General features: G+C 48.4%; 1 protein-coding gene and 1 non-coding gene across 3 annotated transcripts in view; both read left to right on the plus strand.

The window, feature by feature from the left end:
• The window catches only part of LARGE1 (LARGE xylosyl- and glucuronyltransferase 1), a 539,462-nt gene that overhangs the window by 169,274 nt on the left and 342,365 nt on the right, over nucleotides 1–27,823 (plus strand). The window lies entirely within an intron of this gene.
• On the plus strand, nucleotides 22,347–22,484 carry LOC120230751. The gene has a single exon (XR_005528151.1). It is a non-coding gene; the product is annotated as a small nucleolar RNA SNORA76 (small nucleolar RNA).

Genomic DNA, 27,823 nt, shown 5'->3' on the forward strand with positions numbered 1-27,823 from the left:
CAAGAGCTGAACGCCCAGCCAACTGAACCACCCAGGTGCCCCGCCCACTTTTCAGTCTGTTGTATGATGGGTTATTTGCTTTGTTTCGCATCTCCCCTGACACACATGTGTGTGCAGACAGTACTCACAGATGTGAGCTCATGGGACCGGGGTGGTTCTCATTCTCGGTGCTGCCGTACCCCACAGTGAGACCCGTCCCCGCATGTGCCAGGTTCTCTGTAAGTATGTGTTGAAGGGCCAAGATGGGCAGTCCTCACACCCTGTACCCGTGCAGGGCCTCATGCACACTGACTCCTTTGTTTCTCCCAACAGCCATCAGCAGGGAACTGGGGGAATGACCTTTGGCCTGTAGGAGCCAGGATTTAGGGCTGGGGCTGGGTCCATCCTGTGTTCTGTCTGCTAGTCTTCATCGCTGTCCTCGGCATCATCTGTTGGAGGAAACGAGCCCTGAAGGTACTTCTGGGACACCCCCACTGTTTGGGGCGTGATGGCGGCGTGTTCAGTTGGGGTGAATGAAAACCTCCTAGATGACGGCTCTGAAGGGGACTGAGGTTGCTGGGTGTGGAAGGCCTGGTGGGCACATTCTTTCCCATGGTTCTGAAAACATATTTGCTTCCTCATCTTTTGTACCATATTGGTGATCTTGTGTATCTCCTGAGAAGCTGATGCTCAACCCCATGCCCCATGACATCAATCCTGTCCCCTGAGCGAGACCTTCCAACTCCTCTCTTTCCCCTTCCTGCCCTGGCTGCCCTTGCTTGGGACAGTTGATTGCAGTCATTGACCTTTGCTGGGACTGGATGGGACCATCTTCTTTCCAAATCCTCACCCCATTATACATCTCCTCTTGCCGAACTGGCATTTTGGTGTTCTGTAAACATGTTATAGTTATAAGCCAGCTCCTTGGGGGAAGGAGCAGGAAGTAAAGATCCAAGTATAAAATGAGAATTCTTATCACGGTGCCTTGATCGGTTTATTGCCAGTGTATGTTTGTGTTATGAAGGCACCACCTAAATTGGTTCTGTTTCACAAATGCTCATTCTCGGGCACCTGTGTGGAGCAGCCGACTTCAGGTCATGATCTCGCGGTTTGTGAGTTCGAGCCCTGCGTCGGACTCTGTGCTGACATCTCAGAGCCTGGAGCCTGCTTCAGATTCTGTGTCTCTCTTTCTCTCTGCCACTCGCTCACATACTCTCTCTCTCTCTGTCTCTCAAATAAACAAACATTAAAAAAATTTGAAAAAAGACTCATTGCAAAAATTAGCTTTTTTCCCCTAAGATGATTGGTACCGCTGAGCTTCTGGATCTTCTATAAAGATTACCAGACAAGCAAAGAAAACTGGATATTACCCCTTTCACAGAGTTGAGGAAACTGAGGCCAGCCGGAGGCCAGAGACTCCCTTAAGACTGTATTTGCTCTTTTATCCTACTCTTCTTCTGTTGTCGTGGTGTTTACTGAGCGGCTGCAGGTGCTCACACGTGGGTCCTGCCTCACACAGCTGGTGGGGAGGCCAGACGGCACAGGCAGGTCTAGTATATAGTCTCGTACGTGCTGAGAGGAGCCATGACCTCCTGGGGGCGGGAAGACCTGGAGCTCAGTCTGTTCTTGTGTCAGGGACCACTTCCAGCACACAGGTGTGCCTGGAGTCTGTCCCCTGCAGATGGTCTCATCTGCACGACAGGGTCTGTAGGCTGGAGGAGCTGTCTCCATGTGTGTAAGGAGAGAGGTGGCTGAATGCTGGAGGCAGTAAGGGAGCTGGGCTGATGAGGGAGGACCAGAGCACACGTGCTGTCCGACATAGTTGATGGAAAGCCATTTGCAGGGCTTTGAGTGGGCATTTCTGAATCAGGCTATGAGTTTGATTCAGTTTTGTGGGATGGGTGATATTTGCGGTCAGGCCTTGTGAGCACCAGTCCCATTTGCCCAGCCTCTGAGTGTCCTTACCTGTCCCCAGTCCTTGAGCCTGCTGATGGTCCTGTGCTGGCTGTGCTCATACCCATACTTTAAAGCTTAGCACAAATCCTACCTCCCCCAGGAAGCTCTCCCCGAACTTGCTAAACCTCAGGAATTCCTTCTTTACCTCCTTTCCTGGGCTCCTCTCTTGGCCTTTGTTTTCTGTGTTAGTCATTTAGAGAATGGAACTGGGTTGGGGTCCCAGCCTTATGAGTGGATTTGTGATCTTAGGCACCATGTCACTTTCTGGGTCTTACTTTCGTTATCTGTAAAATGGACATGATGATAATTTCTAGACAAAGAAAAGAAACAAACGCACCTCTGTCGTCGTCTTCAAACAGTGAACTCAGGCTTGATCTTCTTCCCATTGGACAGTGGTCATGATGGGATCTGGAGCCACAGGGCTCTAGAATTGCATCTCTCCTCATGTTCCCGTCCAGCCCCACTCCAGTTACTACAGTGTGAAGGAAGAGCGCACGTTACACACTCACTTTTGTATCTGGCTCTTTCTCTTGCTTTAGCAAAATACTCCTGGGCCGTGGATTATGGTGGATCTAGGGTACTATCTACTGCCTTCTTTAATGTGAAGATTGAGTCAGATGGGGAATGGCTCAGCCCTAATTCAGTGCCCAGCCCAGAGTGGATCCTAATAAAATGGCTTTATCACACCAGCCCAAGCCTCTCTATTTGAGGTAATTCCTTAGAGCAGTCTGAAATCTCTTGATTCTTAGCAACCACATACACAGTGGTTGTCCTAAGACATGGACGACCTCTTTCTTTTTGGGGGCCCAGTTTTGGGGCACCCTCCCCCTTCCTTTCCATCCTTAACCATCTTCCATCTTGTCATGGCTGCCCCTGTATCACCTATAGCTCAAAGCCCTGGTTTTGCTGCCAGCATTTGCCATCCACGCTTGGAGTGGCAAACTGACTTTCCCTACACTGCTTTTCCAAATGCACTCACCTCTCTCAAAACCTCTCTCTTTCCTTCACTTATACTGCCTTAATTTCTTGTTCCTCTGCCATTAAGTAGGTATTGATTTCTATTAAGATGAACATCAGGATTTATTGAGTGGAGAGGTAAATATTGACAGGCAGGGAGGTGGGGAACCCCCCCCCGTCCCCGCTCCCCGCTCCTGCTTCTTGCTGGCAGGCAGGCAGGTCCCAGTGTGGCGTCCCTGTCTGTCGCAGTAGGAAGATTGCCTGCCTTGGGCCTGGGCAGGCGAGGAACGCTTTACAAATGGACCAGGTGAAGAGGAGCCCCATTCATCTTGTATTCGAGTATTCCCAGTCCTGGCACTGGGCTTGACAGGGTGGATGTCCATAGATGTTTTTGGAAGTAAGAAAGTTGGGAGGGAGGGAGGAGTATCTAGTAAATGCATTTGGCACCTCCTGCCTTCTCTGGGTAAAGGGGAAGGGACTTAGGATTTATATGACTACTATTGCCATGAGTCTGTGAGTGTCTTTACAAAGCTAACGTCTGCTGCAGACAAGAGCGAGGCCTAACGATGTTAAGGCTGGAAGAGAATGATCCTCTGCATCTCCTCAAGTCTTACAGTTGTGGGCACTGGTTTCACATGGGGAGGGAGAGTCGCAGAGCCATATACCAATTCTTGGCAGAGCCTGGCTTAGAGGAGCTTCCAGTCCATTCCCTGAACTTGTCTGTATTTCTTGATTTTTTTTTTCCCCACTTTTGTTTTAATCTCTCTGCCTGTTATACTCGACCGATCTATATTTAGCTGTGAGATAATTAGAAATATATATTTGGTCTTTGCCCTGGTTCCTGACACACAGCTTGTAAAACCTTTGGAATTTCCTAAGAGGTGAGAGGAGCATCTGTTGCTATTATAATTAGCCCCTTTTAAACTTATCTGAATTTATGCTAATGAGGTGAAACTTGGTGGGGGCCCCAAGTAGCTTTGGGGTGGGAAGCTGGTTGCCTGAGCAAGGCAATGGGGAGACAGGAGAGGGACTGGAGAGTGATTAAATCATTGGCCATTGATTTGCCAGCTCAGCCATGCCCACTCAAACCACTAAGGGGTTTAAATAGCTTCCTGGTTGGTGTACAGCTCTAGGTTCTGGGAGGGTGGCACCCCTTGAAAATATGGAAGCCCCACGTCTTTTGCCCCACATACCTTGCCTTCTGCATCTCTTCCTTTTGGCTGTTTTGAGCTGTAGCCTTTATAGTAAACCAGCAATAGAGAGTCAAGTGCTTTTCAGAGTTCTGTGAGCCCATCTAACAAACTATTGAACCCGAGGAGGAAGTCTTGGAAACATGTCAACCATGAAGCCAGTGGGCCAGAGGGAAGGGAAGCCCACGGTTAGACTGCTGTCTGAAGTAGGGCCACCATCTGCATTAACTCCAGATGGTATTAGAACTTAAGTGAGGGGGAAAACTATGTGCTTGGTGTCAGAAGTGCTGAGGAGAAACTGTTCAACTCGTCCTTTGGCTTCTGTTGCTGCCATTTTGTAGTTTAGAATGTTCCTCATGGTGCTCTCTCAGGTATGTTGACTTTCCCAGCTGGAAAAGAGAGGGTCATGGGGATTAAATGAGCAGGGGTGTTAGGGGCCTGAGGATTCTTGGTTGTGGGGGACTGTCTTGTGCCACATGGAATGTTGAGCAGTTTTCCTGGCCTCTACCTCCTAGATGACAGTAGCATCTGCCCCTCTTCCACAGTTATGACATCAAAAATGTCTCCAGGTGTTGCCAAATGTCCCTTGGGGGTTAAGATTACTCTAAACTGAGAACTACTGGCATGAATAAGAAGATACCATGAGGTTTTTTTTTTAAGTTTATTTTATTTTTTTAATGTTTATTTATTTTTAAATGTTTATTCATTTTTGAGAGACAGAGACCGAATGTGAGCAGGGGAGGGGCAGAGAGAGAGGGAGACACAGAATCTGAAATAGACTCCAGTCTCTGAGCTGTCAGCCAGAGCCCAACATGGGTCTCGAACCACGAACTGTGAGATCATGACCTGAGCCAAAGGAGGACGCTCAACCGACTCAGCCACCCAGGTGCCCCATAAGTTTATTTATTTTGAGAGAGAGAGAGAGACAGAGACATAGAGAGACAGAGCGAGAGCACGCGCGTGCGCGCACAAGCGAGCACAAGTGGGAGGGACAGAGAGAGAGAGGGAGAGAGAGAATCCAAAGCAGGCTCCATGTTGTCAGCACCGAGCCAACGCAGAGCTTGAACCCACGAACTGTGAGATCATGACCGGAGCCGAAATCAAGAGTTGGACGCTTATCCGACTGAGCCGCCCAGGGGCCCCAGAAGACCGAATGAGGTATTCTTAACAACCTCATCACTCTTGCTGATAATCCAGTTTTGGGAGCACCTGGGTGGCTCCGACAGTGAAGCATCTGACTTCGGCTCAGGTCTTGATCTCACGATTCGTGGGTTCAAACCCTGCACGGGGCTCTGTGCTGACAGCACAGAGCCTGGAGCCCCTGCTTCAGATTCTGAGTCTCCCTCTATCTCTGCCCCTTATCTGCTTGTGTTCTGTCTCTCTCTCAAAAATAAGTAAACACTGAAAAAATGTAAAAAGAAATGATAATGCAGTTGTGTAATTTATCTAGCAAGTATTGATGTAGCATTTACCATGACACTGCATTGCACTGCGTTCTGAGAGACAATTGAGGAAAGTAATGAGACTATGATGGGCTTTGAGGATCCTACACCTGAGCGTGGGCTTTCGGGATCGCTTTGAACATTTTGTCCTGACCTAAAAATAGCAGGGAGGTGGGGGGGTGGTGCGCCTGGGTGGCTTATTTGGTTGAGCGTCCGACTTTGGCTCAGGTTGTGATCTCACGGTTCGTGGGTTCGAGCCCCGCGTCGGGCTCTGTGCTGACAGCTCAGAGCCTGGAGCCTGTTTGAGATTCTGTGTCTCCCTCTCTCTCTGACCCTCCCCTGCTCACAGTCTCTCTCTCTCTCTTTCTCTCACTCAGAAATAAATAAAACATTAAAAAAAATTTAAGAAAAAATAGACGAGGGATGTTGAGGCTGACCTGAGTCAGTTGTGCCCACGGTCAGGCCTTCCTCCAGTCTTGACGGTTCTCCTGTTGTGGTTCCCAGCAAAGAGGGCAGTGGGGGAAGGGATGGTCTCGTCGGTTCTCAGGTCCTCTGGTTCCTGTGAACCCTGGACTGGGAGCGACTGTCCCTTAGAGCAGCTGGCCCTTGGCGATGGCAGACACTGTCACATCGTTGTTGCTGTTCTCCTTTGCCTTCAAAACCCCACCAGAGTCAGGCAGGCAGATCACCGCCACCACCTCCCTGTGCTCGCCCTACACTGAGGCAGAGGAACCCTCAACATACAGCCACATTGCAAGGTGCCACTGCTCAGGGCTCTCTGTCACACCGGGCTGTTGACCTTCTGAGGTCTTCCCGAGCTGCTTCCCCCCGTTCAGCCCCAACTCCTCTGTCTCTGCTCCTCCTCCTCGCCCCTTCAGCTCATTCTACTCCCTCCACAGCTCCTCTCCTTGCTGGGCGCGCTGCTCTGGCCCCTCTTGGAATGCTCTCCCTCCCCATCTGTCATAGCTCGCTCCTTCACTCCAAGCAGGTTTTGTCCACACTTCATCTTGTAAGAGAAGCCTTACCTCAGGCCCTTTATGAAGTGGCCCTCCTCCTCACCCCACACCTTATTTACTGTCTTCACAACTCTGATCGTCACTTAACAAACCCACTGTATTTTGTTGTTGTTGAGGCTGTTATCTGTGTTCTCTCACCGGGTGTTACAGTCCCGAGGGTGAACAATTTGTAGGTCTCTTCAGCGTCCAGGAGAGTGCCCGGCACGTCCTGGGCACTCCGTAATACTCCATGAATAAACGGATGGATGGATGGATTCCCTCTTGAGGAAGGAGACTTTTTAAGGTGGCTGTGTTCCTACAGAGTTGCCAGGAATGCACTACTCTGGTACTGTGACCTGGGTGCAGCTACTCCATGCCTGTTTGACTCTGAGTGGTGTTTGGTCTACGTGATGTCCACCCGTCTCTGTCTTGAGCGACTCTCTCCTGGTTATGAGCCCACGGGCACGTACAGGTGGGGTGTGAGGGGCGGCACTTGTAGAACTCTGGCTGAGAGCCCCAGACTCCACGTCTGACCCATAGCATCATTAGCCTCGTCAAGAAAGGGTGTCGCCTCAGTGTCTGGGACTCACTGTTCTCTCTGCTCCCACCGCTCCCCTCATGCCCCCCCTCTCCATCCTTCCCGTCTGATGCACACAGAATTTTGACATGGGCCATCATCGTCGCTCCCGTATCTGTTGTCTTCCAGGCAGCCTCATGAGCCGGCCCACCTGCCACGTGGGCTATGGAGTGTGTGTGAGTGAGGCCCCCAAAGAAGCTGTAATGCATGGGGAGTGGGCAAAGTAAGGGGGCTCACAGTGCATGTGAGCACAGGGTCACTTCCTGTATGTATACATATGGATGGCACGGTCCTGGAAGACGGCACTTTTCCTCTCATCTGATGCAGAGACCGTCTTCCAATGGGTTTTGTTGTTCTTCAAATTCTGCACCCCCTTCTCTGTAACAATAGCTCGTTTCAACCTCGTATGCCCTTCACCCACATCTACCTGGTAGCGCAGCTGTTGCTCTGTGTTGGAGCCTCAGAATCAGCAAGTGCCTTTTTCATTCATGTTCCCACTTCTGTGCCTTATGGGACATCACAGAGCCGGACTCCCCAGGCGCGTCTGCAGAAACGAGCTGGCCAGTAGCACAAGAAAGAGCACGAGGGTCGTAGTCCCCAGAACTTGCTTGTACATGACCCACACCTTAAAGTTCTTGACAGATCCAGAGATGGCATGTCTTCCCTTCTCCCTGGACCTTCGAGATTGTGCATCTTTCACCATGAACCCAACTCCGGGCTTTCTGTGCAGCCCACCTGGAAATTAACACCCTTCTGTTACTAGAGCTTCATCAAGTTCTTTTGAACTTGAAACTTTTTCTCATTTGTCATTGCCCCTAGTGGCTGTCTTGTTTGAAACAGGCTTCACCAGCTCAGAACTGACCTCTCCCCCCTTGCCTTCTATCTCCCATCGTTCCCCCAGTCCTTCCTAGAGATTCCAGAGGAATCTTCCTCAAAAGCTGCACCACTCCCTGTTGGAAAGCCTTCGTGGCTCCTTATTGCTGGAACAGGAGTCGTGAGCTTCCTGTCTCTGCTTTCCAGGATCTGGCTCCGACTTCCCTTTCCAGCTCTACTGAAGCACTTTGCTGCCTCCAACCTCCCAGCCCCAGCCATCATCCTCAACTCCAACTCATGACCCCAGCCCTCAGCCTACCCCTGCAGCAGCCATGGGAGATGTTCCTAGATAACCTCATCCCTTATCTGTCTGCAGGCTGGTCCTCCTGCAGGGCTCACCTCCTCCCTCGTAGACCCACTCTGTCCTTTCCTAGAGCCCCCCACCCCCCCAACAGTTTCCTCTCCTGGTACTATTCTCTGCTCTGTCTTGTCAAAAGTTCTTTTTCCCGCCTCGTTATTGCCATCATACTTCCCTCCATGACAGTAGCGATTACTGGGACTCTGCCCTCTGCTGGGACTCTGGAATGCTTTTGTCTGTCCATTCATTTCCAAGGGCAGGAATGAATGGTGAATCCCCGTGATGTCTGGCTCTGTTCCATGCACGCCATAGGTCTCAATGCATTTTCATTTAGTCGAAGCACTTTTAACGTTGTCTATGTCCCATTTGTTGTCTTCATTATTTTCATCATCCGTGGTTGTCATTACTATCTGTATAGTGACTTAGAATTGACAACATAATTTCTTATCCAGGCTCTCTCTGTTGGACTTCTGCTGCTGGGTATAAACCAGCATGCCGAGAGACAAAGATAAAAATACAGATCGTGTCAGGGCTGCACACAAGACTTTCATGTTTCCATGTAGCGCCAAAGAAGGTCATGCTCAGACCAGATCAGTTAGTTCTGCGTGTGAAGTCCAGGCTTCTGTGAGAAGTTTGTTCTTATGTATGCCTTACAGCTGATGCCATTAACCTGCACTTGACCAATAAGCTTCAAAGGGGCATCATACAACGTTTATTCTGTGGCTGCTCTGGTTCTCTATCTGTCAGATTTCGATGCTGTTCTTCATTTGGGAGCCTCAGTTGGACTTCAAAGACATCCCGTGAAGACGCTTCATGGAAATGTTCATGATTGCATTTCCTCTCTGTGGTCATGGCTTCGTGTCCTTTGTTGTTGTTTGCCCCAGTTCATCAGGACTTTGAAGTGAAGTGGGGAGTTTCAGAGTTCTATGACTCGGCAACAAGCCCCTGTAATTGCCAAACAGTGTACTTGAAGGACTTACATATTCAGACTCTGACACAGTCTTCATAATAAACCCGAGAAAACAGGTATTTTTGTCCACGTTCTATGGATGAGTTTATTTCTGTTCAGAAGGAATAGATATTTTGCTATGGTTTGGTAACTTGCCCAAGGTCATCTACAGCAGGGTAGCCAGCATTTCGATCTAAACCTACTGACTTCAAGTTCAGTTTTTTCCCTGCACAACATCTGACTCTGAAGCCATTTCACTGAATGTTACTTAGTCATACGAGGGTTGTAAATGGTAAAGCCCAGTTATATTGCTGCTAAATCCTACTCCCTTCTGCCTTTTTTTTTTTTTCCTGTTTGTTAGTTTCTTAAGATTTGATTCACCGTTAATGCTCTGGATTTCTGCTTTCCATTCAGTACCCTAGGAATCCCGTAGGCATTAAGGACCCAGGAATTACCCTCCCTGGGCAGGCGCTAGTGCTCTGCATGGAGATGGTGTTCTTGAAGGCCCAGGCTGTTATTCCAGTGGCCCTCGACCTTCCCGGCTTTTATTAGCAGCCTTCTGTGCAGATCATTCCAGCCAACCATTTCACTCCCTTACTTAGAATCCCCCAGTGGCTTAGGACAATCTCAACTTCTTGCAGTCACCAAGGATCTGTTCAGGGTGGTCTCTGTTTACCTGGCAGCAGGAGTGATGAGGTTGGTAAGAATACCTCATTCTGTCTTCTGGAGCCCCTGGGTGGCTCAGTCGGATAAGCATCCAACTCTTGATTTCGGCTCCGGTCATGATCTCACAGCTCGTGAGTTCAAGCTCTGCATTGGCTCTGTGCTGACAATGTGGAGCCTACTTTGGATTATCTCTCTCCCTTTCTCTGTCCCTTCCCTGCTGTGCTCTTTCTCTCGCTCTCAAAATAAATAAACTGAAAAACAAAAATCTCTAGCCTATTCCTTCTCTGACATTCTACATTTCAACCTTACTATAACCACAAATCATGTTCTCAGAGCCTCTCAGACCTGGACCTCCAGGTGTGCACTGGTATACTGATTCTCAGAAACCAAAGAATTAAAAAAAGCCCTGATGTGCAATATGCCCATTTATGTGGCATAAATTCTCCCAACAGTAGGAGCGAGCTGGCATACCACTGGGGCCAGACAGCCTTCTCTTCCGTCTTCACCTTGCTGATTCTTGTTGGGACTTAGTTCAGATGTTGCTTCTGCTGGGATGACTTTCTTGACCAGCACCCCCGTGTCCCCTGCCTGGCAGAAGCTCTGTGTGCTCACATGCCTCCTTGCTAACATTGGTTATAAATAACACTTATCAGCCTGTATCATAATTGTGTGTGCTGAGAAATCTCCCTTCTGTTTTCTGCACTCTGTGGGTGGGTACCAGCTGTGTTTGGATTCATTCCTCCAAGCCAGTTCTAAGTACAAGGTCAAAGACATAGAAGATGTCCAACAAATGTTTGTTGCAGGCATGTTTTGACCTTGAAAGGACCTTTGTGGTTCACTAAAGAAAAGTGTTTCATGTTGGTGGAAGTCCTAATTCTTCACATTTTAGTTGCAAAGACCCACAGATTGGCTCAGGCTTGAAAAGGGGGATGGCAGTGGTATCTGTGAGACCTAGGTATATGCCCAGAAACCCAGGAGTGAGAAATACAGCTCAGTTTTACCTGAAAATTTATAATTGAGGCTTTTACTTTCAGGATATAGGAGGCCTTTGCTTTTAGGATGTAGGAAGCCCTAAGATCCCTCTAGTCCTCAGTCTTCTCTGTCTCTCCATCTTTTTCACTCTGATTTTCTTGCTGTCTTTCTTGTCCCCACCCCACAAACTGTCCATCTCTGCCTCTCCTCATTCATTGGCTGTGTTCTTCTCTTTCTCTTGTTCATTCTTTTCTGCCTTTCTTTCTTTCTTTTTTTTTTTTTTTAAATCTAGCAATCTAGTATGGTTTTTCCAGCCCAACTCCTTGTGAACTGTCAGCTTAGGCACCTGCCATCAGTGATAGCTTCTCTTTGTATGCCTTATTTAAAATTTCCATTAGAATAAATAGGAGTGGCTCAGCATTGCTGGTTGAAGCCCCAAGCTGCCACCATATTGGATCAGAATCTCTGGCTGTTGTAATCACTACAGGGGAACCCCAGAACGGGGCTGGGACGCACAGACAATGACAGACCTGTCTAGGACATTAGGAAATGAGGTGATTCCCTCTAAATGGTGCCATCCCAGGCTGAGTAGAAGCTAAAAATGATAGTGAATTAGAGTTGGGATGAGAGAGCCACTTCATTCTCATTAAAGTAATTGTGGATTGGGATGGAGAGAGTTCAGTCATGTGGCCACATGGCAGCCAGCTCTTTGTTGGCTCATATTGTTCCCACCCAATAAGAGCCCAGGTCTATTAAAAATAATCATGGCTTCAGCTTCAGTGATTGCCTCTGGGAGTCCAGTCAACACATTAATTAATTATCCTCGGTGTGAACAGATTTCCTCTAAAAAGCCTCCTGTCTGTTTATTTTCTTAGCCTCATTCTGTGCCTCCCAATTTGTCCATTCCTGTTCCCACTCATCAATTGGTCACTGTCTTGATTTCTCCCCAGCATCTGGTTTGGCTCTGAATAGTGTTATCTTACGGTGAGCCAGCTGTGGTTCTGATGGACCTCACTTAGCCAAGAGTCTTCAGAGAAGGAAAGTGGGTCTCTGGTTTGTTCTGCCTCTTGGATCAGTACCTCAAAGACCTTGGTCTCTGGAGATAGTCAGTGTGCTAATAAGGAACCATGAGCTGATGATAGATAAATAGCACACTTGGCTTGGTTGAAGGGTAGGTAGAGATAATGCCTAGAGTTGTCTGCAGTGAAACAGAAAATGTTGTCTACACTGCAGAATTGTGATTGATCCTGTCTTAAATGGCTTATCTCACAAAGTATTACAGGAACCTAGAGAATAGAAAGAGAAAAGCTCTAGGGTTGAGATGGGCAGTGAAAGTGGAGTGACTATGAGAAGCATCTCTCAGAGGTGGAAGTTAGTGGTGAGTGGAAAGGTCTGGCATGAGGGGGTGGGGATGAGGATGGACAGCTTGGCTCTTTCCGACAAACCTGACTTTGGAGGAATAGGTTTGAAGTGAAATTTCAGGACATGGTCATTCAAGTGGTTTCACGTATGGTTTTAATAATCTTTATCCTTCATCCATTGTTTCCCTTTTCATTTGCTGTACCAGCGAGAGAAGTAAGTGCCGTTGGTTTCTTAGGTACAATCCTTAAGGCTGGAATTGTTCACAAAAGGGTCTGTTGGGTCAACAGCCTTCCCAGATAACCTGTGGCTAAGAGCACTCCTGTCCCAGTGCAGATATTTGAGGGTCCTGGAGTGGATTTATTGGCCCCTCTGCGGCTCCTCTGTTTCTGGATTTCTGCAGGATTGTATACTGACCCCAAGGAAGTATTAAGTAGGTTGAAAGAACTAGGTCCTGAGAAGGTCTGGGGCTTTACCAGTGCTAGAAGAAAGAAAGCCTTACTCTGTGGTAGCAGCTGAGCGCAGATTTACAAGATACTGTTCCAGAAGAAGCCCTTGGGAGAAAATACTGGTGATTGACTCCTAGTCCATTGGAGGGAGACACTAACTGGGGTATGTCCGTGCAGCTCTAGAGCATTGTACCATTGGATGTCTTGATAGAATAAATGAATAAACATTATGCTGTGAGTGGTGGGTGGTTGGGTGGGTGAGTGAGGAAAGGGAAGGAAGGGAGGAAAGAAGAAACCCACCAACATGAACCTCAAACAGAAACAACTTTTGGTCTACTTGGAGAGGCAAAATATAACATTTACAGCTGAGAGGAGTATCTTGAGTGTCAATTGGGAATCACTTGGGTACTAATGATAGAAATGCCAACTAACAGCAGCTTAAACAAGAGTGTGTTTATCCTACACCTTGGTGGTGGGTGGTTTTTGTCATCGGTTCTGTGGCTCAATAGTATTGGTCCTCTGGATGGGCATCTCTGCAGGCCTTCTGATCTTCTCATATTTGCAAGATGGTTGCAGGAATTCCCCAGCATCAGCAAACACTAAAAATCATCTCTTCCCCAACAGCCCGTTGGTAAACATTTACCACACACCCCTGCCTCTATGTCTTGTATTTGTAGTGTTATATTTATATATTTGTTACTATACATTTCTAACTAATGCATAGTGAAGGCTCAGCATATATTTTTTGAATGAGTGCACAGGTGTCAGATAAAATAGAAGACTATTAAAATTTGCCCTTCAGAGAAGTATCTGACAGTCTTTGGTATACACATCACTTAAACATTGCGTGGACACACTCGTACTAAAACGTGGTTAGTTCATCTGAAATTCACATCTAACTGGATGCACTGTATTTTTATTTCCTGCATCTGGCAACCCTAGGGACATCGGAGTGACTTTTTGGAAATGACATGTGAAGGCTTGTCTCTGTTTCCCAAAGTGAGGGCTACCTGTTGTGATCCCACTTAAGCATATGGGTTGAGGGGGAGAGTTGAGTGTAGATTGTGCACAGAGTTGGAACAATTTATCTGGAGGGAAACATGAAATTGGAATTAGTAGTTAGTGATGGAGAATTAACTCAAAATTAAATTGCGGATGGTTTGTAACTCCTCAGAGAGATTTCCCCGTGTTTCAGAACAGCGGAAAGAAAGCCCACTGCCAGCTGGGATCCACAGCACGTCAATGCAGGTCTTCTTCCCCATGACATCTGTCTGTGATCGCATGAGAGATTTGACCTGTGTTGGAGAAAGTAGCAACTTTAGGCTGGCTTGCCCAATGTCGCCGGAGGTGCAGACAGAGGTCTGAGTTGTGATCCCTGCCACGTGTCACATCGCTCAGTCAGGGAGCTCGGGGGAGAGAATTTCTGAACTGGGCACTTGTTTGAAATACGATTTCCTGGGTTCTACCCCAGACCTACTGTAGCAGTTTCTCTGGGGTGTGGGGCCCAGCGTTCTTAGCTTTTAACCAGCTCTCAAGGTGACTTTGCCCGCTGAAGTTTGAGAGCCTCTGTTCGAAGCAGCAGAAGGGCTGTTGGAGACTGTGTTTTTGCTTTGTGGTTCAACAAGGGCTGTCGTGAGCACAGCTGGTCTGGAGAAACCACTTTCTCCAGCTGTTCCGTAGCATTACCAACCTGCCCTTAGGAGCATCCACATAAGCAGGTGGCAGGAGTCTGTTCTTGTACCTTCAAGGAACAGTGGGAAGGCTCAGCGGGCTCTGAAGAAGATGGCGTGTTAGTGGTGAGCACTCTCCGGTATGTTGATGCCAAGATACAGGCAGAGTCCGGCCATAGGTAGGCACCCTGGGTTCTAGTCCTGACCTGCCCGGTAAGCGGTCCAGTTAACCTCCTACAACTGCTTTCTTTTCTCCAGACCTCAGTTCCTGGTGGTGTCAAGTGAGGATTTCAGAGGAGCAGCCTTAATTCTGACTCGTTGTTGCCCAAGCTTCTCATGCAAAACATGAAGAGTGGAAGGCCAAGGATTCCTGCAGGCTGAGCATGAGCCGGGCTCTCCTGCTTCCCATCCAGGCTCTGTGCTCTCTGTTTTGTTACTTCTATGCCTCTCTCTGTACTTGCACACTAGTCCTTCTGGATGAGGGGAGACTGTGACTTGGGTTCCAAAGGACAACCTGGAGGGAGCCGGGAGCCCTTGGGGGTCCGTCAGGCCCAAGTTCGGATTCCTATATTGGAGGGGTGGGGTGGAGGGGAGGAGAGAGACAAGGTGATCTGGAATGAGCGGGCTTACCTGTAGGAGTCTCCTTTGCTCAGTCTGCATGAAGGGCTACTGAGCCCAAAGTCAGAGGGGCTAGGGATGAAATGAAATGAGGTTCTGAGAGACTAATCCCCTCCTTCTCTCCCACCACCTTTGTGCATCTTTGGAGGCCTGTGCTCTGTGCACTTGAAGTAGCCACCTGTATGCTTCCATAATGTGCAGAGGCTTAGGCTGGAGTTCAGGATGTCATGGAGGCCAGAGTGAGCTTGGAATGGGTCAGAGATCTGTGTGTGGTAGGTAGGATTTCAGAGAAATTCCCAGGGCCAGTGACAGGCCCGTGGGAGAACAAGATGATGTCACAGTCCATTTTGCCTGGACTTTGTAGGGTTTTTTTCCCCAGTTTCTTTTGTTTTCCCTTTTTTTTGATTCGTTTGGTAAGTGTACGTTATAGTTCTTAATTTAGCATTTACATAATCAAAGCAATTGCTTATCTCTATCTCCAGTGTATTGTACACTGTCTTCTATCCCAGTTTGATCTTGGTCATTTAATCCCATGAAGGTAGGTATAATTCTTTTCACCAGTTTAGCAATGTGGCCACTGGCAGTGAGGGAACAGGTATGTCCAAAGTTGCAAGGGCAAAGAAGCCAAGATTAGAACTGGTTTGTTTACTTCCAGAGCTGGCACTTTAATTTGTCCAGGCAAGGCTGACTTCATTTCTGGCCTGTCCATCACCATGGTGCTAAGGTAGTGGTAACTTTCAGCCGTTGTTGCCAACTTAGTAGAAAGCCAGCAGCCAGTCCCCAGCTGCCTAGACTATTGCACAAAACAATCCGGTTCATCATTACCAACTGGTGGGGTTCATTTTTAAACCCTGAACATCACAGAGGAAGAATAAACAGATACGTGAATTTACCATTTATGACATAGGAAATTTGCACCTGGAGGGGAAAAAAAAGCCTAAAACAAAACCATCACCTAGATAATTAAGGACCTCTTAGATTAATACAGTGTCAGCCTGGTTTGCTGGTCCAGCCTTGTGTGCTGACTGGTGTGTTTAAAAATAAACCACCAACACCACAATATGAGTGAATCCCAAGCTGTAACTAATGTGCTTCAGCATCCAGGGGCGGTGCCCTGGGTTCATATACTGGAGGCATGGCAGAAGTGGGGTGACTCTCTGTGAAGGGCTCTTTGAGGATACATTAAAATGTGGTTCCAGAAAGAAGTAGAAGTAGCCCCCTCGTTTTTCTTTATCTGATTCAGGGAAGACAGGGAGCTGGAACCTTTTTAAAAACCAACTTCATCCATTTCTTTAATGATCGTCTGAACAGCTAAACCTTCTGGGACGATTATATATAATCGTTCTCCGAGCCATATCCATTTTCCCTGGTCTGCAGATATATCTATCCCTCGCCTGCTTTTTAAATAAAACTGATTAATTATAAGAAAATAGATATGAAATGAAGCTTTGAGCTTCTTAGCAAATCTTAGCCCTCAAGTGATGTGATTTTGCTTTCTAGATGAAGAGGTTCATAAAGGGGAGATTCTGAGGACAAACAAGTTAGCTACGGGGGTAAGCAGTTTGTGGCTGTGAACAAGAAGCAGTCTTTGGCACCATAGATACTTAAGATATACCACCTGCGAGTACACCTGCTGTCCAAGGCAGATTCCTGAAGATGGTAGAGTCTGTGCCATAGGAACAGAATTTAAACGACTTAGGTAGAGGCTGGTGAGGAATGTGGGGGCCAAGGTAACTGGCTTATTTTTCCCCCTCTTATTGCTTTTACTTTGTTTTTATGAAGACTGGGTATGTTAGTAGCTTTTCTTGCTGGCCTCAGTAGGATGCATGATATCCATGTGTGTGTACACACACACATTTTCCCTCCCCCTCTCCATCCTTTTCTCTTAAGTGCTGTGGCTCTAACCATTCTTGGTTTCCTCCAGCACTCTACCTGTTTCTTTCTGTGTCTTGACTATACTTGGAGCCAAGTTGATCTCCTGGGAATTTCCTGTTGATGATGGAGTAGAGTGTGTGGCTCGTCTAGTTGCCTAGTGGCTAGACTCATCCTTCTGTCATGTTCATAGCTACTGGGTCCCTGGTCTTCGTAAACACCCCCTTCCTGCACTTTTCTCCTTGAGGGCCTCTGGTCCCAAGACCCATCTGGCCCTGCCTGCCTCAAGATGGCTTGGATGTTCAGGAGAGAACCATTTCTCCAACTGAGGCAGCATCCTTCGTGGTCCAGCACCATTCATGTACAGTGGTAGGCCTGGCGTCCAGGTTCGTGGCTTCCCTGCCAAATTAGCATCTGCCATCTTGTTCTTCACCCGACATGGTTGACCTGATTATTGAACAGGGTCGTGGGAATGGTTAAAGCTCTCTGGGGTCAAACTACCCATTGGCAGATGGTACAGCTCCTGGATCTGTAATTTTTGCCACTGTTCTTCTTAGCTTGCTTAATACCTAGACAGTTCATATCCATGGTCATCCATTAGACCCAGAATGAACCATTTTTTAGGGCCAAGTTCAAAATTTACAGTTTCAGCCTCCCATTTGATGCTTAGATTTACTGTCTCTTTTCTCCTTAGAATGCTTTATTCTTTAAAATCCTAGCCTTACACTTGTTACTGGTATTCCTCAAAGACTTAACACATTTTAATACAATTTGTATTGCATTGTTCTGCGTTCTTGAATATTTTTTATCTCCTTGAATTCTTATAAACGCCTTGCTTCATGAGCTATTGTCTTCTGCTTCTTTGGGAACTGCCCATGGTAGTTCTTTGCATATAGGGTTACTCAAACAGACATTGATTGAATGACAATGGCCTTTTCCAGAAAGGAAACAGGGATGATACAGTCAGATGATGATAGTGAAGTTTTCCTTTTTTCCACCTAACAAGTGTCTGGCAAGAGAAGAAAGTACATCAAAGTAGTGTTGGGATTAATTCTAAGGGCAAAGTTCAATTGGTCCTGGGGTTTTCCATCATTCTGTACCTGGACAAAGGCCACTATTTTTGATGGCAGCTTATCATTGCATTGTTTCCGTGGGTGCTGCTGCTCTGATCTGCTGCCTGGATAGGAGGAAGATATGCTTTATAGAAAAAAGAAATGGTTTGGGGTTTGATGTAATACTCAGCTGTCGAGCAGCCGTCCAGAGTGTTACCTCCTGGAACGGAATCATGGAACTTCATTAAACCTGGGAAAGCTCTTTTGAGGATACCTTGACCACTCCATCCATTCATACATACATTCGTGCATTCAGCAAATATTGATCAGGAAACTGCTATGTGCAAGGTTTTCCACTAGGTACCATCAAAAGGCTCTGAGGAAGCATGAAATCCAGTTTGGAGAGCAGGCATCAATCACATGGGCGCTACTGAGACTTGTGATCCCACCGCTCAGTGGCTTGTAAAGAAGGTCTTTAAAAATTGGTGCACTGCCATGGGGAGCGGGTAGCTCTACACAACCATGGCGTTTGGACAACCCTGAGCAGAGGAGAATGAGTCATGACGATAGGCAGTTGCTGGCTCAACAACCACAAAAACACTCGCTTTAATCCTAGAGCAGTCTTGGCATGCTCGATGCGAATGACTCCTCAGGATAAAGTTAGACTTTAGGTGCAGTTTCCACGGTCACTCTGTTTAGATCAGCCACCCTCTGGTGAGCTGCTTACCCTTCCTGTGTGTGTCCCGTTCCTCAGTGGTAATGACTGTTATGGGTTGAATTTTGTTCCTTTCAAAATGCATAGGCTTCACTCCTACCCAGGATGTGATAGTATTTGGAAATAGGGTCTTAAAAGAGTTAATTAAGGTAAAACTGAGATGTCATGGGTGGTCCTAACCCAGTGTTAATGCTGTCTTTATAAAAAGAGATGAGGACACAGACACACAGGAAAGACCACATGAAGACGACAGGGGAAGACCGCTACCTGTAAGCCAAGGAGAGAGCCCCGAAAAGAAATCAGCCCTGTTGACACCTTGATCTTGGAGCTCCCAGATTCCAGAACTGTGACAACATACATCAGTGGTGTTTAACCACCCCCAATCTGCAGTACTCTGCTGTGGCAGCACTAGTAACCTAATACAGTGATGGCCACTGGAAGAGATGCACTGTGGCTCAAGAAGGCACCCAATGTCTAGCTTACATGGTGCGCCACCTGGCAGGAACCCTGGCTAGACCAAGTAAAAGGGGTTCAGGTTTGAGTCCCCATCCAGGTCTCCCCATATGTACTCACCACCACAACCACCTTCTTGGTAGGTGGGCTCAGTGCCTGGCTCTCCCAGTCGTGCTAATTACTTTCTTTTTTAAATGGCGGAGGCTCCACTGGGTACGGACAACTTCTCTCCAGTCCGTGGAGGCTAATCACACCACAGCACCTGGCTCAGTCGAAAGCGCTTTTTTCTCCTCCAGACCATGCGGTGTGGTTGGTGAGTTCTGAGCCGTTCATCCTAGGAAATGGCCCTAGGAGGTTCTCCTGAGGGTCTTGGGGAGCAGTATTTGGGGCTGCATTATTCTCCGTGCCCAGACTTCCGTCAGCCTGCTCCGGTGTGGCTGCCTCTCTAAGACGGACATTCAGTCTGTTTGATGGTCTCTGTTTGGTGATTCTGTAGACCTTTCCAGAGCCAGGTACACACATTGGTTCCCTTGTTTCTGTCTCTGGCTTTCTCAGATGCGCTAACTCTGGTGGATTTTATGGGGTACTAGCCTTGGGGCCCACACAGTACTACTAAAATCCCAGTAGTGACATCAGCCCCTTGGGCGTGTGGTTAGCCAGTGGGAGGCAGCTCCATCTGGAAACTAAAACGGGAAACAACAGTCCTCTCCTTTCACTTCTAGAATTTTCTCTGTCTTTGCAGGTAGACAGGGCCAAGTAGAGAATTTACAAATTGACTTTTTTCCCAAAGCAGCTTGATTTTTTTTTTTTTTTTTTTTTTAAGTTCCTTTGATTCCAAAGAATTGGGAGCAGAGAGTAAGGCTGGCTGGGAAGCCAGAGCAATTGGAGAAAGAGGGGGAATGACGGATACGTGCCTGGCATCCTGTGTGCCTGAAAAACGTTGGTTGCAGACTGAAAATGCAGACATAAACCCCAGCATGAAGACCCCTAGAACCATTTCCAGCTGTTAACACCTGGGGACTCCCTAGGTTACAGTGAAAAGAGCAACTCTGGCAAAGCTGAACTTGACTTGGTGAATTTTGTTATGTGTAGCTTGACTGCTTTCCGTTCTCACCTGGGCATTCTCTGTATTTCACCGATGGACATGTAGTAAAATGGTCAGGCTGTTTGTGCCAGAGGACACGTGTGGTCCTGGGAGGCCTCCCTTTCACATCTGGCAGGATGACCGGGGGAAAGACACCTCCTTCTCCTGTCCGGACAGTGAGGAAGGGAAGCCAGCGTGGGCTTTTCCTTTTCCGCCTCCCATTTTTGTTTTATTAGTCGGAACACTGTTCGACTGGCATTGGTCTCGTGTGTCAGTTCTGAGTCTTCCGAGATGATCACATTCTCACTTGATGATGGAGGTAATGATTTCTTTTTCAGGCTGCTTTCAACCTGCAGTATTACCAAGATGTGAGCTGGCGAGGGATCTGAAAACAGCCTGTGATGCTCGGTGCCTTAGGGCAGAAAGGGGCCAAGCCAGCCCATGGGTTTCTGTCTGTGCGTTGTGAGGAGAAGGACTTGTGAGCTGGTAGGTTTGCTGTGCAAATGATCTGGGGCTCAGATATCTGGTCTCGATTTGCTGAATCTCTTCCTTTCTTTAAAGTCGGTTGAGTCCATCTGTACCAGAATCCACCCTGCCCCCTCCAGAGGGCAGTTGAAATTCCATCAAGTTATTTGTCTAATTTATTAGGCTTTGCAAGGCCAGGGCTGTCTTGCGTCAGGTCACTCCTGGAGGAGCTGGGACTTGAACCTGCGACTTCTTTCCCATGCTGATGCTCTTGCCCTTACAGGGAGCTCCTTCTGCTTTCTAGGAACTGCCACCTTTCTGCTCCGTCTGCCCTGCAGATGGTGCCCCTGAGAGGAACCTTCATGTTCTCAGGCAGGCTCTGAAGGAAAGGCCCCTCTTAGCCATTGGAGGAGTTCAACTGGAGGCCTGTGCGGGATGTGGGCCGATCCTGTGGTCCTCGTTCGTATAATGGGAAGCAGCCCTCAGGAGAGAAGGATGTGCATTTGTATGCAGCTGGTCGGATGGCGTTGAAATAAATGCCACCCTCATCAAACTACACAGCCAGCACATCGCAGGGAAGATGGACCAAAATGGAATGCTGATTTTTCTCACCACCATCTTTAGCAACCTCCTTCCTTACCACCACCTGCTGGTGGTAACAGTTAGGAGCAGTCTAGCCTTGCGACAAAATGCTTAGGTTTTGGAGACCGCCCTGTGATCAAATTCATTTATTGATAGATGGATTTGTAATCTGTGGAACTGTTGAGGGAAGTCACTTTTGCAAGCTTCATTCCTTTTATCTATAAACTGGGCATATTAATGCCTAACTCAGGTCTTTAGAGTTAATCCTTTCTACGATGTCTTGCACGCGTGGAGCATTCAGTAGTAGGTGCTATCCTTGCCGTTGGTTTCCTTATTGAGATTGACTCCCTGATCTTTGCCTGGGGTGGACATGCTGGTTTATGTAACAGAGAAGGTACCCAGTTCAGTCCCTGGTCTTGGTTATCGTAATAAGTGAAAGCTGTTGTAGCAGTGTGGGATAATTCACAGATCTGAATAATTCAGCAGATATAGCAGAACTGGGAGATTCAGGAACTTAAATTTCTTCTCCCAGCCCTGTCTCAAAATAACTCGAAATACTCACAGTACATTGGGGCACTTTGCTTTACTTTACATGACCTCAGTTTCCCCTTCAACGAAATGGGGCTAACCGAGCACCATTCGGTCCTGAAAAGAGAACACGAAAGGGAGGTGCCTGGCTCGGTGCTGGAATTAAGTCAGGGCTCAGTCAGTGGCTGTTGGATCTGAATTGCTGGCAGTACTGACATCACTCCTTCTGGGGAGTAAACTGCCAGTTCACCATAGGAACTATAAATTGTGCTTTTACCCTTTAACTCAGTGATTCTATTCTTAGGAATGTACTGTCCCCAAATATAGATCCCAAAAGAAAAGGGGGAGCAGGGAAGAGTGGAGCCTGTCAGAGCGGTTGGTAGCAGTGCTGTTTAAAATAGCTCCAAATTGAAAACTCCGCACGTGCCCAATACCGTCAGCCCTTTTTTGGTGTTTTAACGCCACAGGGCCCTCAGTGGCCATGGAGAGTGTTGGAAGCATGGGAAGTGTTCATGGCCTCCGATTTGTGGGGTGTCCCGATGGGGCAGGCAGCGGGCCACTATTTGAACTGAAGCCCAGAGAGGGTTAGGGGTTTTTGAAATCAGTTCTGCAGTCTGTGGGGCCCCTGGTTTGGTCCCAGCCAAGGCACTGCCTGGCCACCTCTGCAGCGCCTGGCCCATGGCCTCAGGGGTCTGGTGACAGTGCCAGAGCAAAGCCAGCTTGTTCAGATCCGGGGCTGCGGAGATGCCACCTAAGCAGTCCCTTTGGCAGCGAGTGACATTCAGCAAAGGGCGCTGCTGACGGAGGCCCTGAAGAGGTGCCTGTGGGCGGGAGCTGTGGCGCACACGGAGGCTGGGGAAGGGCGTGGGGCCCGGAGGATGGCTGGAATTGGCCGTTTCAGGGCCTTTCTGTGTGCAGACAGAGATGGGCAGAGATTTCTGGGGCGCACAAGTAGACAGATTATCTCTTCTGCTTGGGTTTCTCCGGTGCCATGTGCCTGGTGACTGCAGTGCTTGGGGAATGGCTCTCAGTCACTGACACTCAGCCCCCACACCCCTGACACTTAGAGTGCCGTCCAGAAGGTGGTAGTCCTTCCCCCTCCGAGAATTGTTGGGGGTCTCGGCAAAGGAAATGTTCACAAAGCTTTGGGCCCCACTGAGCACTCAGTACTTGTTGGTTGCCTTTCTCCTTCCTGGAGGCAGGGAACGGGGCTGGATTTGAATGCGGTCTTTCTTTTTACGCACATGGCGATCATCCATCCAGGATTTTGGGGGTGGGGGGAAATCTCTCAATCCTCGATCCTGTCCAGCGATCTGCATGCGCATAGCCCTACCTGATGATGGTCCTACCAACACAGGTGTGTGTCTTCAAAAAACACGAGAAATGGCCTTGGGTGGGGGGTGGGGGGGTTGGTGCTAGAGTTACATATTCCGGTACATTATTCCTTCTTTTTCATAATGTCATTATAGTCCATGATAAAAGAAATGAGTCAATAAAATGGAGAATTAGACATGTGGTAATTCCCGAGATTTAAGATCAAAAAATGTGACGATTCAGTGCTTTAGCACGGGCAATCTTATTATATCATCCCTCTGCTTAATATCATTTAGCAGCAGCTCCGCGTTGAGGATAAAATGGAAACTCAGCCTCGTGTACAAATCCTTTCATGGTTTGGCCCATGGCTGCCTCCTCCGGTTCATTTTTTGGTCCTTTTTCCTTAACAGTCCTGGAGATGTGCCTCTTCATTTCTTGTTACTCCTGCGATGAATTAGCACAAACTTAGTGGTTTCCAACAGTGCAGACCTATTCTTCCAGACTCCTAGAGGTCAGAAGTCCAACATCCGTCCCTCTGGGCTCAAGTCACAGAATCAGCAAGGCTGGCTGCGTGTGGAGGCTCTGAGGGGACGGTCCGTTCCTTTGCTTTTTCTCAGCTTCAGGTGGTTGCCCATATTCCTTGGCTTGTGACCCGTTCCTCCATCTGCAAAGTGTTCCGCTCCAATCTCTGTCTCCGTGTCATGCTGACTTTCCCTCTGATGCCGACAGTTCCCTCATGTCTCGTAAAGGTCTTTCGATTGCACTGGGCTCACCCAGATAATTCAGCATGATCTCCCTATCTCAAAATCTTTAATCATACCTGCAAAGTCTCTGCTGTTTTACAGTGTAACATTTACAAGGGCCAGGAATTAGCACTTGGGCATCTTTGGGGGACCGCTGTATAGCTTAACCCACCGTGGGTCCCTGATGCTCAGGGCATCCTTGCCGCCTTTATGAGGCTCCTTCTTGTCCACGTTTAGAACCCATCCCTGAGGCTTCTCTATAAGACTTCTTGGGTCCTCCTCCATCACCTGTCCTGGTGATCTGGTACGTGCCTCTCCTTATCTGACGCCTTGAACCCATTGGTAGCATTGCCACACTGTATGATAATGTAGGTTTATTTGTCTGTTTGTCCCAGCAGTCCCTGGGGACAGGGACTGCATCGTCATTGCCTTCCTCTCTCTGCCGTGTGGACCAATGGCTACACTTCGTAGATCCAGGTTGATGGACGCCCAAGAAAGCAAGAGCCAGGGCGGGACCCACGCCACCCACAATGGAGACATTCAAAGGAGAAGCCCTTTGTCCTGATGTCCACACAGACTTGTTGGCCTGGAATCGTTTCCTCCTGGGAACTGCAGTCCCTTGGGCCTCAGCATGTCAAGGTCCCATGTTTTCCTGTTTCTTCAGCTGTCTAATTCCCTCTTTGTTGGGCTGCAGTAGATTAGCCTCAGTAAAAGCGAATAGACAATTTCCTATTAACATTTATATTGCTTTTCTTTTCTATTTCTTGGCAAGGCTCTTAGGACCAGGATGGCTGCGGAAAATGTTCTTTCATCTAAATAATGTCCCTGTTGGGGGCTGGATGCTGGCTTTTTGCTGGGCTGTGCAGAAGAGTGGGTGGGGTGGACTCATGAGCCCAGGAAAAATTAAGGCACCAAAGCCAATCTGGAAAATCAGTAAATGCATATGGAGTGTCCCCCGTGTGTCTGCTCCCGTGCTAGGTCTTGATACACAGAATGAGTGTCTTGCATTTATTAAGTGGTTACTGTGTGCCAAGCATTGTCCCTTTAATTTTTATCACTTCCTTGACTTTCTTAGAGCTACTCTGTGACACACAGGCCCTATTTGAGTTTTACGGAGGAAGAAACTGAGGCAGAGAGTGGTTGCCATCCATGTGCAGGGGCACAGTCTAGTAAGTGACATGGGCTCCAAGCTTTTTGCTGCCCACCTTGCTGGCAGAGAAGGCCCAGCTCAATCCCTCTCCCCAAAACGCTCATGGTCCAGAGGAAACCTCTATTAGGCTGACAGTGCCCTAAAAAGTGACTGAGAGATCCACAGGTAGCCTGGGGGGTTTGAAGGGCAGTCCAGGCAGAGGGAATAATGAAAACAAAGGCAGGGAAGTGTGAAAGTAATTATTTTGTTCAGGGAAGAGTGGGTAGCAAGCAATTCAGGGAAGCATAGGTTGCTTTTAAAGTTGTAGGAAAGGCTGATTGGCAGAGAGTCCTAGAAGGGCAGGCGGGTGTAGCCGGAGAACGGACTTCCTGCTCTGCGGTCAGGAGGTGAGCCGCTGGAGGTGAGGGGGACGAGGTTGACAGCAGTGTCTGTCGAGCTGTGGTAGGCACACACATTCCCTGGGATTTGGTTAAAAGCCAGACTCTGGTCCAGAAGCCCGGGTGGGTCTGAGAGACCGCTTTTCTGAGTCTCCCAGGTGACGCCGATGTGGTCGGTACCCGCGTCTCCCTGAGCAGAGAGGGTGTGGGGGCTGATGTCAGTCTGGGATGTGTGGGGAGGGGGAGTGATACAGGTCTGGGGGTGGGCGTGGGGGGTGACGTGGGTTTGAGGGGTTGTGGATGGTGATACAGGTCTGGGGGGTGCTGTGGGTGAAGGTACTTGGAAACGAGGCCTGCCCTTTGCTGTCAGGCTAAAGGGTCAGATGGCTCTGTGATCATGTTCTCAAGAAGAATGGCCGCAGATGGAGAGGAGAATGGGGCCTTGGGGCGCAGGTGTTCAGTATGGAGTTGAAGTTGCCCGGATCAGCAACTAAGAGGTGGCTGGTGGAAACCGTGGTGAATCGGGGACAGTTAGGCACCACCTGTGGCCTAAACCAGAAGGAAGCTCACCTCTGTCCTGCCTCCAGGCAGTCAGCGTGTTGGCAGTGGGCGGGTGTGGTGGTTTAATGATGTCATTCCCGGGGCACCGCATGTCCGCCTTGCCGTCCTCAGCTGTAGGCCGAGGCACCTCAGCATCCAGCATGGCGCCAGCGCAGCCGTGTCCTCACTGGAGGCCGGCAGCCGAGAAGCAGCGGGAGAGGCTGCCTGAATGGGCGCCCGTAGCCTCCGGCAAACTGCCTGTAAGTGGCCTTCCTGACCTCCTGCAGCCCTGCGTGCCGCCGTAGAGGCCATTTGCCTCTGGCTGCTTTGCTCCCCTGTGTAAGCAGGGCTCCGTTCCTGAGCAGCAAAGGGAGAAATGGCTCTGGGGTGGCAACATGGCAGTCCTTGCCACGAGTGGGATCCGTCGTGGCGATTTCAAAGGGGAGGGAGGCCTGTTGAAGTCATCAGGTTCTTTGCGTATGTCTGAGTGACGGCCCCTTCTGCTCACAGGGCTCTGAATCTTCTAGTGCCCTTAGCTTGCCCTAGTTCCTTAGTGTGAGTGTCCTCCTCCTGTGTCCTAGAAAACCTGCCCCAAACCACCTTCCCCTAGAAGATGCAGCTCCACGGCCACCTCCCCCGGGAAGCCCACCAGGACTCTTGAGTCAGAATTTATCTTCCACCCCCTGAAACAGGGTGTGGTTCTGGCACCTTCAGCAGCCATCATCTCATTCTCTTTTATATTTTGCTTAGTCATTTGCACGTGTGCTTCTTTTTGTGAGGCAGCATTCCGCCCCCAGCACAGTGCCTGGTGCTCGATGACTCCCCGGGACATTTTAGTTCAGCTTGCATGAGTAGTTAAACTTGGGTGCTGAAGCTGGTGGCACTGGGTGTTTTTTTTTTCCTCAAGCAGTGCTTTTCAAAGTCTGGTATGAATCAGATTCAGCTGGAGGGTGTGTGATAACAACCCCCCACCCTGTTTCTGATTTAGTCGGTCTTGGGGGGGGGGGCTCAGAATGTGCATTTCTAACAAGTTTGCAGATGCCACTGATGCTGCTGGTCCTGAAACAACCCCTTCGAGAACCACTGTCCTTGAGAAACACACAGATTTGCTGCTTTTCCCCAGGGGAGCCTTCAGTGTACGTCATGCCTGACAATAGGCATGGGGATTAAGTCCGGAGAAATTAAGTCCGGGGATAAACCGACAGAGAAATATTTGGGGTCAAGGGTACTTCGGAATCTTGTTCGTAGTTCTTTTTTTTTTTTTTTTCTTTTTTTCAAACAAATTCCATTTCATCTAAACCTAGATGCTGCCAATTGTTGAGATGCACTGTTGCTTTATATAAAGCCAAGAAAATTTAAAAAGGCTTTTAATTAAACTGCGACACAATGCTTTCTTATCCTGCTGAATCTTTCTTTTGTACTTCGTGAAAGAGCCCTTTTAGACCTAATTAGATGGGTTTTTATCATATTTTACTGCGATGCCTACTTAGAAAGGAAAGTATTGGCATATATATTGGTTCTGGTATTCCTAAATCTTCTTTACATTGGGTCTCACTCTTCACAATCCTTTCTCAGCTCCATGTCCTTGACGTCTCTGTTTTTGCTATAATGTCGCCTCTTCCTCACCATTGTGAACGTTGGATTTCCTGCAAGAAGCCCATAAAGAAGACACTTGAGCCCACCTTGCAGCTCTGTGGAGCTGGCCCACTCCTGGCTTCCCTTTAGGAATGTTGCTAAGACGTCTGATTCTCCACCCCCTCCTGCCCCGTCCCACAACCACTGGGTTCACAGGGTTAAAAGACTGCCCTCTTCCAGGGTCTCCAGAATTCTCACTGAAGCCACTGACCTGCATCCCATCCTGCAAGCTCTGTGAATGTGCTAGCAATGACAGCACTGTTTCCGCAACTATGTGGTCCTGTTAATGCTGGGGGGTTCTTGGTTTCAATGTTACAGTGTGAAAACCACATTTAAAAATTTTTTTTTAATGTTCACCACATG

This window comes from Hyaena hyaena, unplaced genomic scaffold, assembly GCF_003009895.1.
Source record: "Hyaena hyaena isolate Hyena2069 unplaced genomic scaffold, ASM300989v1 scaffold_46, whole genome shotgun sequence".
Lineage (NCBI taxonomy): Eukaryota > Metazoa > Chordata > Mammalia > Carnivora > Hyaenidae > Hyaena > Hyaena hyaena.